Source organism: Carassius gibelio, chromosome B24 (assembly GCF_023724105.1).
Source record: "Carassius gibelio isolate Cgi1373 ecotype wild population from Czech Republic chromosome B24, carGib1.2-hapl.c, whole genome shotgun sequence".
Taxonomy (NCBI): domain Eukaryota; kingdom Metazoa; phylum Chordata; class Actinopteri; order Cypriniformes; family Cyprinidae; genus Carassius; species Carassius gibelio.
This window is the reverse complement of record NC_068419.1, coordinates 7206465-7219414: the sequence shown is the minus strand read 5'-3', so window position 1 is coordinate 7219414 and position 12950 is coordinate 7206465.

The window sequence follows — 12950 nt, the reverse complement described above, 5'->3', positions numbered from 1 at the left end:
GAAGCTGCCTGCCCATTGCATGTCGCGCCCCAACCTGTGTTGGAGGCATCTGTTGTGACAACAACATACTGGGATACCTGTTCTTAGGGAATGCCGGCCCGTAGAAAGGCAAGGTCTGACCAGGGGCTGAATAGGTGGTGACACATTGGTGTGATGGTGACACGATGCTGTGCTGAAGTGGCCTCATATGGAGCAACCCGAGCTGCGTGACTGTGGCTGCGGATGCCATATCCCACAGGAGTCTCTGAAAGTGTTTTAGTGGTACCCCTGTCCTGCCTCTGAATGAACTCAGGCAGTTCAGCACTGACTGGGCACGCTCGCTGGTGAGCCGTGCCGTCATACTCACCGAGTCTAACTCCATAACAAGATAAGAGATTCTCTGCACCGGGGAGAGCTTGCTCTTCTCTCGGTTGACCTGAAGCCCAAACTGACTGAGGTGCCGGAGCACCAAGTCCCTGTGATCGCACAACTCCTCTTGGGACCGGGCCATTATGAGCCAGCCATCGAGATAGTTGAGGATCCTGATGCCCACTTCCCAGAGTGGGGCAAGGGCGCCCTCCGCGACCTTCCTGAAGACACAGGGGGACAGAGAGAACCCGAGGGGAGGACCTGATAGGGAAATTGCTCTTTTATTGAAAAAGTGGCCATTGGACCAGCGGCAGAACAGAAAGAAATATCAACTGAGGATTCTCTCCGGGGTAAGGAGTGGTGCTGTCTCCGCCAACTCCTGAAGAGCAGTCTCCCACATCTCTGAGTTATCCATGTCAGGGCCGCTTAGTCATCTTCCTTGAGGATTTCACAGCCAGAAGTGACACGAGGGGCGCTGGTCTTCTGCACGGGGCTCGACGTGCCAGCCTTGAAGAACTCTCAGCATGGTGTGGAGCTGGTGTGGAGGACGCAGGGGGGCGCCCACAGCGACAAGCAGGCTGAGGTGCTGCCCATTACAGAATGGTGGCAACCGGAGGATTACGTTCAGATAAGTATATGGCTCAGGTAAGTTAAATCCACTAGCCAATTTTCATTGGCTTTCCTCTTAAACTCAGAGATGATTTGCCTCCCAGGTGAGACCCCATTTGCCGTTCGACATAACTCGTAGTGACCGTCAGATAGGGAACTAAGTATGTATTTAATTACTCAATGCCTTATTTACCAGTGGTGGACAGTAACGGAGTAGCTTTACTTCATTACTGTACTTAAGTACATTTTTCAAGTATCTGTACTTTACTGGAGTAGTTTTATTTTGAGCAACTTTTACTTTTACTTCACTACATTCCAAAGCATAAAATCGTACTTTTTACTTCACTACATTTCATAAAACATATCGTTACTCCCTATATCACGTGCTCCGACACGCAGAAGCGGTGTCTGATTCATCATGAACGAACTGAGTCTTTTCAAAAGAAACTTTTAAATCGGATCGCAAATCGCACCAAACGATTCGTTTACGAATTAGAATGATCCGATTGCAGCTGTTCTGGAGTCGACCACTCACTGATTCAAATGAACCGTTTAGTGCGAGTCACCAGAAGTAAGAACCGAGAGATCTTGTGAGCGCGCGTGCGTCTGATGTTACTAAAAGTAAGTTATGTCGAAATTTTGGATTAATTATTGTAACTGAAAATCATATTTAGGTCAAAACTGTCAGTTGTTTGGGAACTAAATCCGTTGTAAAGAGAGATCTATTTAAGCCCACTCAAATGCTCGAGTGCAGACGATGCAGACACATCAATTTTAGGTAAAACAACAACAACAGCAACAAAAAAAAAAAAACCTTAAAACAACACAGATTAAATACAATAACTCATGCATGTTCAAATTCACCGCTGCCGTAATGTTAACAGTTTTATTAAAATGTCCTATGTGACGTCTGTTTTTATATTGTTTATAGACAGTAACGTTATACATATGTATATTGTTTGGATTAACTAGACGAGTAGACAGACATGAATGTTCATCGTACTGAAAATAAGTAAATATTGTTAGCTGATGCTAACTGTCTAGCTAACAAGCTTGTTGGTGCTAAGTTGATGTAATTTTTATAAATGTCCAAATATTTTTATTTAGCCACATATATATATATATATATATATATATATATATATATATATATATATATAGAGAGAGAGAGAGAGAGAGAGAGAGAGAGAGAGAGAGAGAGAGAGAGATAGATAGATAGATAGATAGATAGATAGATAGATTACATCTGGTTAGAAAAGAAAGGATGTGATGTTCAGAACATGGTAATTGCAGTAATTATCAAAGTGGGAAGAGATGCACCCCATTTGGCCAGGGGTGTTTTAAACCACAGACAAGATTTGAGAAGGAAAAAATCATTATGAAATTTTTTTTATTATTTTTTTCCTTAAAATGTTCTTCCTAACTTCAGGCCTTATTATCATGTCATATATACAGTACAGACCAAAAGTTTGGACACGCCTTCTCATTCAAAGAGTTTTATTTATTTTCATGACTATAAAAATAGTAGATTCAAACTGAAGGCATCAAAACTATGAATTAACACATGTGGAATTATATATGGAATTATATACATAACAAAAAAGTGTGTAACAACTGAAAATATGTCATATTCTAGGTTCTTCAAAGTAGCCACCTTTTACTTTGATTACTGCTTTGCACACTCTTGGCTTTCTCTTGATGGGCTTCAAGAGGTAGTCACCTGAAATGGTCTTCCAACAGTCTTGAAGGAGTTCTCCGAGAGATGCTTAGCACTTGTTGGCACTTTTGCCTTCTGTCTGCGGTCCAGCTCACCCCTAAACCATCTCGATTGGGTTCAGGTCCGGTGACTGTGGAGGCCAGGTCATCTGGCGCAGCACCCCATCACTCTCCTTCTTGGTCAAATAGCCCTTGATGCCTTCAGTGTGACTCTACAATCTTCATAGTCATGAAAATAAAGAAAACTCTTTGTATGAGTTTTCCAAACTTTTGGTCTGTACTGTAACTTTGATGTTCTGTAAAACAACTAACTTTAAAATACTTTTTTCTTACTGGTGAAAATCAGATGGTCATCTCTGTTTTCTCTCAGGTACATCACAGTGTAAGCTTCACAGTGAACATTACTCTCATCAGTGTAGTCCATATCAACAACAAAAATATATTTTGACTCCATATAGTGGTTATTTTGGAAAAAATCCCAGGTATTTTGAGCAGTAGGATTATAAAAAAATGTGCTAATATAAAATTAAATTAAGTAGCCTATGTAAAATTGCAAACATCTATCTTGCAGTACTTTTTTACTTAAGTACATAAAAAATTTAGTACTTTTGTACTTTCACTTGAGTAAAATTGAAAAAGGAGTACTTTTACTTTTACTGGAGTAATATTTTACCATATGTATCTGTACTTTTACTCAAGTACTTGATTTGTGTACTTCGTCCACCACTGTTATTTACATAGGTTACCATAAAAAGTTTAATACAAATTTTTTTACAATTCTTAATGTAATCAACTAGATAACTAGGTTACCCTGTTCGCATGGGCTTAATCTCACTTTACATTATATGGTATAATATTGTTTTCACTTCTCCATGTTTTTGTTGTTTTTTTACCCCCAGTGTGGTTGACAACCAATAAAAAGGTTGTGTGCTTAGGTGTGTGTATCGCAGTTAGATTTGAACTTGGAGTTCTTGCATTTACTGGCAATAACCTGATAAAATAAAACAAAAAGAATTGATTATTAAGCCTGAAGAACATAATGAAGTATTTACTCATCCCTTGTGAGGATTTAGACAGATTCCAATCTAGTGGGACTTCCACTTCCCCTGTATAAATACATTGTTAAAATTGATTATGTAAAATATCTGGAAGCAGGATACAATTGCAGAGTGAGCAAAGATATTTATTTACAAGACAGATAGTCTCAAGAGTGTAGTGAGGTGCACAGGTGATTCAGCAGCAGGATCACATGCAACGGAGATGAGACAGTTATGGAAGATTGCTGAAACAGCTTTGGAAATCAATTGGCAGAAGAGGTGCAAAGGAAGCAGCAAGACCAGGCAGATAGGTATGATTTAGAAAGGTACCATAAAACTGAGTGCAGGTACTTGTTGACTGCAGACCCTGAAATGGACCAGGATCCAGGCAGGGGAAACTAGCGTGCAGGAATTCAATGGAAACAGATCAGAAGAGGAAGTCTAACAGTACCAAGACTAGGGCACAAGACAAAGGTCAAGGAACATATATTCAGCCACATCCACAGAGGGCAAGTGAGGGCATGAATGACCATGAACTGGCAAAGACAAGAGGGCAAGGGGAACAGGTGAGCACAATTAGACCAAAAAAGACTGGACAAAAGCTGTGTTCCACTCCACTTTTGGACACTCACTCGCAAACTTCCCTAGGCACTTCCCCTTGGGGAAATCCCTGCTGTCATTTTGCAGTGAGTTCCACTTTTTGAAGTGGATGAGAGAAGTGTATATAGACAAACCCACGACCCCCTGATTTTGAACAATGGAGTGAGCTTACTTCATATGCACCCTTTAGACAAACAATGGAGCATGACTGTGACATAATCACAGATTTTGTTTTTTTATCCCCAGCCCAAATAACTCTATAATATATACATATATATATTTACATTTATAACAGCCCAAGCATAAATAAAATGCTGCACCAAACAAATTCTTGAGAAAAAAAAAGTAAACAATTATCTAACTCCATAGCAGATTTGAATTTATCAAGGGCTTAGGACATTTTAGTTCATCCCATTGCAAGGGTTCCGCCAGAAGTGGGCACTCATGCAGCATATTCAATGACGCACATCTGAGTAAGTGAGAGGGAGAGAAGTTTGAGCCAGAGCACTGTCCCTGGCATATCCTGGTAAAAATAAAAAATAGCCTGAATGCACCGGAAGTCGCTTTGAATAAAAGTGTCTGCTAAATGCTTAAATCAAATATACCCCCTCCCAACTGACCAGGCTATAGGTGCAGGATGGTTGTGGCCAGAGTGCAGAAAGTGGGTAGAGGGCACAAATGAAGTTGACTAGCAGGAACAACCTCTGTTGGCTTAGAAAGACAGATAGGATCAATCTTCAAGAACAAAACTGAAAGGAACAAGATTTGGGTGGAACACAACCACTAGGAACATCATCCAAGGCTCATCAGAAACAGCTGAGAACTGGTCTGATCTCTGAGGACAAAACTTGACTAGCAGGAACCACCACTGTAGGCTCAACAAAACGGCAACAAATCTCTAGGTGGACAACCTTAGACAGGAACATTTTATATGGCCACAACTTGACAGGAAGGAACACTGTCTGTGGCCATGGCCTAACTGTTGGGAACAACCTGATGAAAACCTTATATGGTCAAGACATGAAAGGTAGGAATAACCTTTCTCTTAAGGCATGACTTGACAGATATAAATAGTCTCCATGAACATGATGTGACATGACTTTAGGGACAATTTCTGTGGATTTGACATAACAGGCAAGACAGTAACAAATTCAGTGGGTGAAAAATGACAGGCAGGAGCAATCACAATCACAATGGAATAACTTCTGTAGGCGTGGCATGACAAGTTGGAACAGTCTGTGGCATAACGTCTGTTTATAAATCAAATAGACTGGGTGGCTTAGGAAAACACTTCATAACTGTAACTTTACTGCCATTAGAATGGGTGTAGCAGTCTGGATAAACTCAAGATTGCCTGGAACTGACTTGACTGACACTGATAGCTCCAGTGGTCTTGGCCAACTCAGAGGTGTCTAGAACTGGTTTAACTGAAGCAAGGAAGATCACAGCAGACTGGTCACCTTAGGCATGATTGGAACAGATTTAACTGAGGCTAGGATGGCTGCAGTGATCTGTCAACTCAGGAGTGTCTTAAACAAGTTTGACACAGTGATGGCTGCAGTCAGTCAAATCTGGAATAACTGGAACAGACTTTACTAGGGCAAGGATAGCCACAGCAGTCTAAGTCAACTCACGAGTGTGTGGAACTGGTTTGACCGTCCCAAGGATGGATGCAGCAATCTCAGGCTACTCAAGGTGTCTGAAACTAGCTTGACTGCTGATTTATCAGGAGGGACATAGGTAAAAGATGAGACAGTTAATACCGGAATGGCCTCAGACATCAACTGGCAGAAGAGCTGCAGAGGAAACAGCAAGACTGTGCAGATGAGGAGGACAGTGCAAGGCACCACAAAGCTGAGCTCAAGTACTTGTTGACCACAGACTGAAGTGGAACATGTGCCAGGCAGGGGGAACCAGCAGGCAGGATTTCATAGGAAACAGGTCAGGAAAGTACAACAAGACAAAAAGGAAATAATTACTTATTTAACCAACACAAACTTAAAATATCAACCAAAAATGCTAACAAGACATCAGGACTAAAAGAACTAGATGAATACTTAAAATCAAAAAGTCAAAACAGACAAAATCCAAAAACAAAGACCAAGGCTAGAACATAGAATTACAAGGGGCTAGACAAGATAATCCAGGCAAGGGGTAAGGAACACATACTTAGCCAAAGCCACAGATAGCATGAAGATGAGGGTGAGCATGACCACAAACAGGCAGAATTAAGAGGACAAGGGGAACTTTAGGGGTGAAAGCATGCAAGGAACAGGTGAGCAAAATTAGACCAACAAGGACTAGTCAAGGGCTAAAAAGTGCATGGTAAAGAGGAAACAAGGAGGGGTTAGAGAGGCATATGGCTGAAAAAAACAGCAACAAACCCATGTGCTGACACACAAGACAATAGACATGGGAAACAAAGACCCCTTGCATGATGCATGGAACTCCCCTTGGTTTGAGAAGAGGTGGAGTAGATCACAGGGTGTGTTTGTTGAGAAAATGTGGGTGCTTAGATTAGAATAGACTGGTTGACAATGTGTTTTCTAAACTAAGTCATGTGCATGTCTCATGTTTTCAGTAGAGCAAGGATTTAAATGTAAAGCATATTGACATTTTTTTTTTAGCCAGTTAATGCATGAATTTACAGATATGTCTATATCTGTACGGTTCTAAAGTGAGTGTTTCTTCTGAGCAATTTTTATTCAATAAAAGCAGGTCAGGTTTTTGTGGTGTGGAATGATGGTTGCATTTGTATTACATTTACATTTATTCATTTAGCAGACGCTTTTATCCAAAGCGACTTACAGATGAAGACAGTGGAAGGAATCAAAAACAACAAAAAGAGCAATGATATATAAGTGCTATAACACGTCTCAGTTAGGTTAACACAGTACACGTAGCATGGGATTTTAACTAATATAATAAATAAAAAGAAAACATAGAATAAAAAATAAAAGAATAGAGCAAGCTAGTTAGAGGTCTTTACACATACACACACACATACATATACAATTGCATAATAAATGAAAAGGATAGAATAGAAATACAAAAAGATTAGAAAGGTAGTTAGATTTTTTAAAGAATAGAATTAGAATAGTGAGTGTTAAAGTTAGAGGGTCAAATAAAGATTTGTATACTAGTATGCAACAATACAATGATATTGGTCAAACTGGCCATTAGAAGGATCCTGTTCTGTAAACAAAGAACAATGTCTGTCCTTCAAAACGACTATTTATTACCTTTGGAGTATGTTTCCTATCTCTTACAGTACAGACACATGATAGACCTTTTTCATAAAAATAATTTGCGACATAAAAATGAAATTACATTACTCATCAGCGACAATTTGCTGTTTTTGAAGCAGTTTTACTTGCTCAGATAATTCATTCATGCTTAATCTCTCTCCTTCATAACTGCTTATCAGTGGCTCAAACCTTCATCATTAACTCTAAAATGATGTTTTGCAATTACCATATTTTACAATTCTGAAATTTGAAGAGACCATTGAGCTGGATTGCATTTCTGCAATATTTCTGGATTTCTGGATATTTCTGTCAGTTGTTTAACAATATCATTAAACAGTTGTTAAATGTTAACAATTTTGCTACTTCCATCTTACCTCGCTCTCTTTCAATGGTAAACAGACACTTCTCCCTGGAATTTGCACTCTTTTTCACTCTTTCTTTGATTGGCCAGCTCAATCATTTTGACATTGTTGAGCATCCATAGACAGCTGTGTAACTTGTTGTACCATTTTGATAAGTTCTAAATTTGGGGGATACTTGTCCCCCTTAAGTGGCTACAATGATTATGGCCTCATTCTATGAATTTTCTTATGATCATAAAGGCAACATATTGAAGCATTGCATGCAACTCAAGTTGTATGCATTATCACGAGTCATAAAAGTGTGCAGTTCTTATCTATAGTTGTTCATGTATTTTCGCAATGCAACTCCATTCATCTACAGTAGCTACCCACGTTGTGGCAAGCTGTGTAGTGGCTTTTTCCACTCATCAGATGGAGGCTCATTCGAACACATTCTCTCACATACACAATACCCATTTTGGAGGTTGAGGTTTGTGTGTGTGTGCTTGTGCTTGTGCATGTGCACAAAAGAGTGAAGAAACTGAAAGTGAGAAATATTAAGGTTATGTAAGGAGTAGTTTCAGTTAGTGTCTCTTTGTACAGCCGTCATGAGGTCGCTCGTCTGTCTTCTTTTCTGCCTTGTGCTGTTTCTGCTCTGCCTTACTGCAGGTGAGTTTAAGTTTACATTTTGTTACTCATTCATGATTCCTGGAAAGGGTTGGTGTGTTTTCAATTTGAACGCTTAAATCAGAAGTTAAAGTCCAGAAATGGTTTAATATTTCAAAAATAAGTGCGGTTTCTTTTTGTCATACAGAAGCAAGTCATCTTTCTTCAACATGCTGTTTGAGGACAAGCAAAGACAGAATACACAAAAACAGAGTGTTGAGTTACACAGTTCAGAGAGCAGGAGTGTGCCCTATCAACGCAATTGTGTAAGTAAAGAAATTCCCATACTTGATGTTTATTCAGTTTTTTTTTTTTTGATGAAGTTACAAATTAATTAAAAACAAGTTGTAAAACTAAAGTTGACAGGGCTTACAGTGCTTTAAATAGTAATTTAGCATCCAAATAAAATTGATTTTTACCATTATTTTCATTGTTTATCTTCTTAGCTTGTTGACTGTAGGAAGGAAAATTAGGTGTTTTGATCCAGATTCAGAATGGATCAAAAAAATTATAAGAACGGTGGACCAGAAAAAAACGACTGATCCAAAAGCCTTGCCAAGCCAAAATGCCAAGAGACGGAACAAAAATAACAAAGGAAAGAGACGCAGACAAAAGAATAAAAATACATTTTGAGTTGTTTGTTTACTTTTGGAATGTATTGTTTGACCTGCCAACTGACATAAACCTTAATTTGTAAGATGTCAAAAATAAGTATTCACAACTGTTTTATGCTGAGTGTGTACATTATCAATCTCTTTTGAAATGAATTTATTCTGCTTCACAGATTTTATAATCTCTAATCAAGAATGTATTTTTGTTTTCAATGTTTGTATATTTTTTTAGAAACATTTAATATTGCAAAATGCATGTTGTTGTGCAGATTTGATTTTGGAATTATTATTAAATACATTAAGAAAGAAAAATATAACGACCAGGAACTTCATTTCTGTTCATTTTTTTCTTTTTCTTTTAAAAGAAAAAGTAAACTGACTAAATATCTGATGTATATTTATATTTCAAATAATATTTAAAATATCACAGTATGAAAGAGTGAATGCTTTAACCACAAAGCCACACGGTTTCAGGTCTGTTTCAGGAACACCTGATAGTCTCTTTTTCAAGAAGCAGGAATCGAATCCTCTTAGGAAAGATTCAGAAGAAGAAGAAAGATATCTGCAACTTTAAACACTAATACGCAGAACACAGTATGCTTTCATGCATCTAGTTAATTGTCAGGTTCATTGTACGTAAATAGCGGACTTGTTGCTTGCTTTCATGAAATATTGTTTTAATATTGACCACCAGGTGGAGTTATATGACAGAAGATACAAAATTCCACCATAAATGAAGCATTGGTTTTTAATGTTATAAATTATTCTCTTCTGTTGGCAGCAAGTGAAGTCTCAGTGATCATTTACAGTTCAGAGTTAATAATAATGCTGTGTACTAACAGTTTGTCTAGTTGTATGCCTTATTTTAAATGGTTTCACTTCTCTTGTGTGAAATGCCTTTCATAAAATTGAGGAGTAAGCCTATAAACTATAGACATGCCTTGAAACAATTACAGTGTTTTAGTATGTGCATCTGAATGCATTGACAATAATAGCAACAACTAATTACGCTGTTTTAATTGCTAAAAATAGAGGCTTTTATGTAACATCCTTTTGAGACAGGCATTTTAAGAAGAATGTCTTTCTGGACAGGAACTTGAAGCTTGTCAGGGTTTCTGCTTTTTGTTTGTGGCGAGTTTCATTATGACTGTGAGCACTTCTCAGCTTTACTCTTAACTCTGTAACACTTTTTTAGCCTCTTTTTATGATGTCCATCTCCTTGTCTTTAAATGTCCTTCAATCATGTGAAATTGGGGGTTTGCTATAGAAGAAGTGTGTGTAGTGTGAATGTGAGCCTATGCACTTGGAGGAAGGCTGGGTAAAATTAGACACCTGCTGCTTCACTGTGCTCTCATCAGAGTGTGTGTAATGTGGTGGAAAACACACCTGCTCCCTGTCAGAGGGGCAACATGGACGCCGGACTCGCAAGAGCGCAGATAGACAACTTTGGAAAAAAGGATGCACATGGTGTTACAAATGATTTACCAAGAGGGTAAAATGTGTCCAGAAAGCCTGGACAGAAGGAGAGAATGCTCAAATAAAGAGGTAAAATGACAGCTTCACTTACAAAAAAAAAAAAAAAAAAACATAGCATGATATCACCATTTAAAAAACAAACAAACATGATAAAACAGTAATGTTTTTTGGGATCCAGCAGTACATATAAATTTCATGAGTGAATACAGTACTGGTATTAGCATCACTTGCCATCAAATATTGTATATTGTAGAAGTTTTTTTTTTTTTTTTTTAAAGAAGTTAATACTTTTAATTAGCAAAGTGGCAAACATGGAATGGATCAAAAGTGATAAAATGAAGGAAAAAAAAATCATTAAATGCTTTTAAATAGATTCTATTGATCAAGAATCATGGAAAGAATGTATCATGGTTTCCAAAAAACAAATCATCAACTGATGACACTGATGACAACAACAACAACAATACTACTACTAGTAAGTGTTTTTTAGTCAGCATCTTAGAATGATTTCTGAAGGATCATGTGACTGAACACTGAAATAATGGCTGCTGAAAATTCTGCTTTGTCATCAAAGGAATAAATTACATATTGTATACATATTTAAATAGAAAAGTTATTTTAAATGTTATAATATTTTTAATTTTACTGTATTTTGAATTAAAGAAATGCCTTTTTAGCATTAGAGACCTTTCAAAATCACAAAACTTTGAACAGTAATTTATGTATTTCAGTTTAAGAGGTATCAACATATGATAATATTGTAATGAATTGTAATTGTAATAAAATATAATTTATATTATATTAATTATTAATTAATATTTGCTGTTCATTGCACCATTAGGCAGACAAAGGCTGACCTTATCCCTTCTGACATCTCAGATTCTGGAGAGACAATGAGTGTTATCATTGCAGGTTATGAATATTGACTATGTCCTATAGATCGATACAGAGACCTTTCACATATACCACAGCTATAATACAGCACAGATGAGGCCGCTCCATCATTTTCTCTCAGGTCACTCAGGTAGAACGCAGAGACTTAAAGGCGTCTGCGCGTCTGCGCTCTGTTTGACTGGACATCCCTGTCTCATCAACGTCCTGGAACCATATTTAGACATCTTTAATAAAACACAGCACAGGTCTAATGCCAAAACAGCAGCAGATTCTCAGTCTCCTTGCTTAAAAGGCCTCTTTAGAGGAAATGTTGGTGTCATGACCATACAAAAGACTACAAAATGTAATCTAACTTCTGGGTTTGATTCACATCATGGTGTCTTTTTGCTCCTTTCTTTCTCTTGATTCCTTTTCCCGAGGCTGGTGTTAAGAGGCTGCGGCGAAGAGATAGGAGTCTGGAGTTTGCTTAAGGGCTTTTCAGTGTTTTAAATAGAGAGGTTAACAGGGGTCATGGCAGACTAGTGACGTTTTGGGGCAGAAAGCCCAAGCTGTGTGCGTCTGATTAGGAAACAGTCTATATGTTGAGGATTTGAGATTCTGTCAAGGGACCTGGTGTGTTTAGGAAGAGATGGTGTTAATAAAGTCAACATTTGGCAAAAAATATTAACATCCCGAGAGAGAGAGAGGTCAAATAATGTGTGTTAAAGATAAGAGTTAATTTTCACTAGATGCAATAAAAGCGGTGTGAATGCAACACAGAAATATCTGCTATGCAAAGCAATATATCTAATCCTATTGCTGCAGCAATAAAAAATGTGATGTTCACATTCCAGCCGTATGCATTCTTAAAAATATCCCTCATTCTCTTGTGTATTTTGAGTCACTGTATTCCAGAAGCCTGAAGTTGCATAACTCTGAAGGAAAACCCTGCATCTTGACCTACTTAAAGAGACCGTAAGAATCGGCTGTAGCCTGTTTAATGTCGTCCCGCTCTGCAGCTGAATGCATGCTGGATGTGTTATCACTAAATATTGATTCAATTAGGTAGAGCAGCTGTTTGATAATGAGATCTCAAATAATTACAAAGACTAATTTGTACCGGAGGATTACGGATTGATCCGTTTCTCTGCCTTGAAATGGAGAGAAGCGGGATTCTTTTTTGGTGCATCTTTGACAGGGACGATGGAAGCAGAAACCCAGTGAACCCGAGTGATGTGCAACATCACAGAGCCAGTGCTGCAAAAACTTGGTTATTATATAACCACGCCAGAGGGATTGGAGTCTTTTCTCTCCTCTGTGATCTAAAAGAGACATCCAGTGCCCTCTAAAGCATTGCAGAAGAAGACATATTCAGAAACATTACAAAATAAACAACTCTGACAAGGTTTTGTTCTTCCAGGGGTG